The sequence below is a fragment of the Pipra filicauda genome, unplaced genomic scaffold, assembly GCF_003945595.2.
Source record: "Pipra filicauda isolate LSUMZ 115617 unplaced genomic scaffold, ASM394559v2 scaffold105_size2325265_pilon, whole genome shotgun sequence".
Lineage (NCBI taxonomy): Eukaryota > Metazoa > Chordata > Aves > Passeriformes > Pipridae > Pipra > Pipra filicauda.
The window spans coordinates 1797160-1803082 of NW_024103496.1; the positions used below are offsets into that span (position 1 = coordinate 1797160).

The following is a 5923-nucleotide window of genomic DNA, read 5'->3' on the forward strand; positions in this document are numbered from 1 at the left end:
TACAAAAAGAATTTTAATTACCAAATTGTTTGCAGTGAGATTTATTCTTGCACAACAGCACAATACCCAGTCAGCACATCACATATATATTGAATTCCTTAGCAATATTACAATTCAAAATGATTTATGTCAATTTTGTTTTGGGTGGCAACAAATTATGACTTCACTCAGCGAGAAAACATTTCCTGCTGCTATCTCTTAAAGACTGCCTGTAGTGTTCAACTATCAACTGCTGCATCACACAGACTAGAAGGTGACCAATGGAATGTGCAAGGAGAGATTAGAATGAATTTTTGACGTGTGCTTTCATTTCATAAATTCCAGTCTCTGCAGATGCAAGTTTGTCATTTGTCATGAGTTTTTTTTCAAAGGCAGTTTTGTCTTATCTGATGTTGAGATTCTTCCATGAAGCTTTGAACACTGAGGCATAAGAAAGAGAAATCAGTTGGAAATTTGTTCATGTCTATCTCTGTGCTTGACATTTCTCCACTGATAAGGTACAGCTAAATATTGACTTTTTAGTTAAGTTCAGATTAGCTGTCTGGTCCATGAGCATTGATTGTAAACCATTATCTTTTCCTCATTTATGGGCCCCAGTGCTTTAACAGAAAAAAAAAGAAGACAGAAAGAGAAAAAAAGAAAGACATAAGGCAAAATGAAATGGAATGAAAAACTCTGTGTAATTGTCTGTAAAGGTGTCATTAAATTCTGCTAGGAAAAAAATAAAAATGCTCTTGATGTTTACTTTTAAAAAAATCCTTTTTGCATTCTAACAGCTCAAGTAATTTTTGGCCCATTTGAGGAAAATGTCAAATCAAGATTGCCACCAGGACACAAAACTGAGAAAGATATAAAAGATTCTTCTAACATTAACTAAATGCAAAACCTGGCGTTAAATAAGCACTATTAAACGTACTGCTCTATAGGGGAACAGTGGTACTGCAAATTCCATTCCATTATTGCAGCACCCTGTCCCAATCCAGTAGAATACTTTGGGTATGTCAAAAAAAAGAGAAGAGAGTAGGGTGACGTAACTATTTTAATTTTTGAACCGCCTTTGACCAAGTCCCTCCCAAGAGCCTCTAGAGGAAACTGAGATCATGCAGTATAAGGCAAAATATGCTTTTAGATAAGAAATTGTCTAGGAGAAAAAAAAACAAATTGGATGAACAAGTAGAAAAATGTCAGTTTGGCAAAAGTTGATCAGTGCAGACCTCTGTGTTTCTGCTCCAGAGAGGCGGCAGAGAGGGGACATGGCAAAAGAGTTCACTACTTCAGCTGCCAAGGGATGTCTCTTTGGATTTTGCAGCCAACTGAAAGAGATTAGGGTTACACACATGTGGATTTATCCTGAAGAAGCTATTGCACACTCACTTCACATCATTCAGTTACTCCCATCTAATTTCCAAGTGTAGACAAGTATTTAACTTCACTGGGGCTGAAGCTGGAACAACACCCTGGCTGCCCTGAGCAGGTGAGATGCCTGCTACCCTCAGGTGCCAGGAGGAGGAAAGGGGTGATAGAGAGAGGTCTGGATCAGGGAGGTAGTCAGCATTAATGTTGACAAAATCTGTGTCTTTTCCTCTAAGACAATAGCCAGGCCTGATCTGAGCTAATAGTATCAGCTAACTAGAACATGCATACTGGCTTTTATAACTTGAACTCTGATGGGCAGTGCAGACAAGGAGTTAAGTTTAAAATTTTTGGTCAGCATATGGTATCTCTGTGTGACCTTAAATCACTAAAGGAGATTGTGGTAGGGGAAAAGAAGCTGCCCTCAGTGGGGCAGAACCAGCTGATGCCTGGATCAAATATAAAGGGAAAAAAGCTTCTCTGACACTCAGTAGACACCATAGAAGTAAGTTTAGGGATCCTTTCTGCTGTGGACTATACCAGCACTGCCCAGTCTGGAATCAGGAACTCCATGTGTTTTCCTGTGTTCTTCTTCTTCACTGTGTCTGGGTACACAGTTCACATTTCAGATCCTATGTGTGAGTACATTGCAACAATGACAGCTTAGTTGAAGGAATACAACTAAATTAAATCCTTTACGTGGCTTATTTACAATTTCTAATAGTACCACCTGCTACAAGAGGAGTCATCTAGATGCCTGATTTTCTCTTGGGAGTTTTGGTTCAGAGCAGAAAAGGGAAGGGAAGCTCTGAATTACAACGTTAAAGGCTTCATTGCATCATTTGGTACAGCAGAGCATAGTGGAGACCCACATATTTCCACCTTAAGCATAAGGAAAAATCTGTCATGGGAATATATAGCTTGGATATGGTACAGCAAGTGTTGTCATAAATATCTCACGTGATATAACATGCAAATAAAATGAAAATACAAAAAAGAGGTGTCTGTCTTTGCATCTTATTTAAGGTCTTTTTTCTTTAGATTTTCTTAATTGCTAGCACACCATATCTTCCACAGAAAGAGCTTGTAATATTTCAGTTTTAGTGACTGCCTTTTCTATTACTATAGCACGAAGCATGAATGTCAGCAAAAATTTCCAAAACTTAAAAAATAATTGATTACCTAAAATCCTTTTTCCTCTTTAAAACCAAATGTCACACCTATGCCAAGTTTCATATTGATGCATATGTAAATCTAAATTATAAATCCTCAGAAATATATTCACAACTGCAATGCTGATAGGCTCTTAACTTGCACCTACAGTCCCAGAAATGAGCGCTGTGATCTCAATACATACCACAGGTCCTGCTGGATTTGGGTTAAATCAACCTGTGGGTGGGAAACATCAATGTAGTTTTAGGAAGCAGTATTAATGATTTAGAATGTATTTACCCTGCAAATTTTGCTCGGGTTGCAGTACAGTTCACTGTTTTCAGAAAGCAGGAGTAACATTTTAACATTGCTCTTGAAAAAGGATGCAGGACTGTCAACTTCTAACTACAATCATTCTGTGCAACTACAAATATGTAGCATAATTAGAACAAGCTGGGGACCTCTTATGACAATAGGAGCCTGTAAAAAGATGTGTTGATTCTGAGAAAGTCTTCATTTTGCTCTCAATAGTGACATTATGCAAGGCCTTTTTTAAGCACTTGGTCCTCCCCGGTACAGTGTTCATGCTCACATATGGCTGGGAATTCAGGGGCCATAGCCAGTGACTTAACACTCCAGAAAGCCTCCACAGTTCTCCCCAAATGATGAATTGTGATGGGATTTGTCGGGTCTTCTGAGCATAAAGAGGGAGATTTGTGGAAAAGGATGGCAGAATTATTAGTATGCAAGTGACTCAGTCAGCATCCTACTTGGAAGACAATGAACTGAATGAATGTGGCATCCTCTTATCACTATGCCTGGCTGGGTCAATAATCCTGAAATTACAGCATCACCAAAGTAAGGTGAGTAAATGTTGTGTGTAGATAAAATGTAAAACCAAAGTGAAGTTCAAATCAGCTCCATAATGTAGATCTGTGGAAGTCAAAAAGCACAGATTCTTCTATGCATCAGAAGTAGTAAGTGTGAAGAGAACATACACAAAAACAAACAAACAAAAAAAGCTGCAAAATACACTTCCACTTCAATAGAATTGGTCTCTAATATTTTTACTTTAGTTAAAAAAAAAAAAAAGACAACTGTTTTCTGATCAGAACCATCTGAAAAACTCTGCATACCACAATGTGATCCACAGTCCCTCTTGCATACCTGCTGAATCTGCTTTAAAGAGAAATTAATGGGTCTTCTGATATCTCAGGTAGAAGTGCATATGCCCATATTCAGCATGTCTGCCATTCAATTGGCTATCTTCTTGATTCCTCTAGGTCTCTCCTTCTTCCCTTTCTCCTCTTATTTTCCTTTTATTCTAGAGAGAAAAGGTCAGAAAATCTAACCTAAACTTTCATTGGAACAAAATTATATTACTTATTTTTATCTATATTTTAACTGTCTGTATTTTGCACAAATCTGAATGCAATAAACTCATAGGTGTATTTTTAAAAATCCATTTAAAAATTACCATTTTTCAAGCACCCTATTAGTTGACTGATGCTTTCAACTACCTTTCCTCTATGACCACTAAAAGCTCAGTAAAGGTCTTGCTGATCCTAACAGACATCTTTCAAGTTGTCACAAAAAGATTTCTCAACCAAACCCTAAAGGTACTATTTTTATCAGTGTTTGTCAAGTTCAGCTGAAAATATTAAAATTAAATGAGAGAACTCCAGGTCTTCAAGGCACTCACTTGAATAAATACCAGAAAATTAAACCAAATTCAGTCATGTCTCCAGCAATTGCACTCAAGCCAGTGGCATTTCAAAGGTTTCAGATAACAAGAGAATTTGTCCCAGTCAGTGTTTTGCAGGCGATTTACAACCAGAGTTCACTGACTTCAGTGAAAATTCCACCATGATAACCATGACAGAGCTGGGAATGATTATATACAGTTAAGATATAAAGACCTAATGAAGCATGCACGAATCAGTTCAATACTTGGAATATTCTCTCAGGACGGCTGGTTAGATAATAACTTAAATAGATTAAGAGTTATAAACGGGATTCTTCTTTGTCTTTGTCTTCTAATTAAATAAGGACTAACCTACACTAAGAATGTAGTAATCTATAAAGTTATTCAAAAGACAATTGAAAGAATAAATAAAATCCTAGAGATGTTTTCCCACCAAAAAAGCTTGCCCTTTCATCCTGCAATTTTCCGGTCTTAACTAGAGCAATCTTGTTCAGAAATGTGTGGAGCAGCCAACCATATATCCACTGTCACTTCTCATTTATTGATGGTTAATATACTGATGTAGGCACTTCAGATTTGTCAGCAATTATTAGAGATAATTCACATTACACATATATGCACAAAATTAATACAATACTGAGCAAACTTCTAATTTCTTTTCCATTTCTTTGAAGATAAAAAATCGCTGTCTGTGTTTTGGAGCATGAGAAACAGGATGGAAAATACCGTAAGGGACTATTACCCTGTCTCCAGCGTGGTCTCCCAACAATTCTCTGGCAGCTAGGGAATTATTCTTAATTATGTCCTGGACACTTGTAACGGTTTTGAGTTTAGGCCTTCCTTCCTGGTTGCCAGGAAGGAAGGAAGGAAGTATTCCATCCTATTCCTTTACATAATCCAGCATATAAATAGACGGAGAGAGAAGCCTCGTCCTCTCTTCCGTTCCACGAGGTTTGGAGGCAGCAGACTCCCTCAGGCCGGTCTCGCTCCTGCGGGGGAGCTGAGGCCTGGCCGGGCCTACGGGGCCTGTTGTTTCTGCCGATCCAGAGTCTGGCAGTGTGGCGATGGCGTTTGGGCCACTGCGCTATCCCAAGGAAACAGTAAGATATTCTTTTACTAATTCTTTAGTTTACCAGATCCTGAGTTTTTTGATTGTGCATATCTGTTTTGGTTTTGTCCTTTTTTTTTGTCCTTTTTTCCCCCTTCCCTTTCCCTTTTGGGATTGTACATAGTATTTCAACTGTACATAACACTTCACCCCATTCTACCATGCAATAACCCTTAAGAACCTGGACCATCATATGTAACTGGATCATTATCAGTTTTAGTAATGGAAATTAATCACCTCTGGTAGAGCTGCATTGGTGGAAATTGTTGTAGAATGTTACTCAGGGTTTCACTACCGTCTCTTATCCCTAAAAGGACAAGATGCTGGGACCAGTTCAGGAGATGGATGGTAGATGTTTTCCTGTTTTCAGGTACTGACAAAGAGTTTGGCAGCTCTTTCATGCGTTAATCCTGCAGGCAGTACTAACTCAGAATTTCCAAAGACTTGCCATCACAGTGAGATGTGGAATGATTATGCAGTTATCTAAATGGAGTGCCATCAAATGCAGGTGTGTTCAGAGTATTGGAAAAAAGCCTCTGTAAGGTGCAAAAAAAAATTATTGAAACAGAAGTCACTGAATGCAGAAATAACTCTAATATAATTAC

The 5923-nt window shown here is 38.1% G+C and overlaps 1 long non-coding RNA gene across 1 annotated transcript; it reads right to left on the reverse strand.

Moving 5' to 3' along the window:
- Window positions 1–1662: 1662 nt before the first annotated feature.
- LOC120322983 lies at window positions 1663–5200 on the reverse strand. Its single transcript, XR_005563014.1, has 4 exons — window positions 4953–5200; window positions 3673–3829; window positions 2711–2742; window positions 1663–1985 (listed from the first exon to the last, which is right to left on the reverse strand). It is a non-coding gene; the product is annotated as an uncharacterized LOC120322983 (long non-coding RNA).
- Between the last annotated feature and the right edge of the window lie 723 nt (window positions 5201–5923).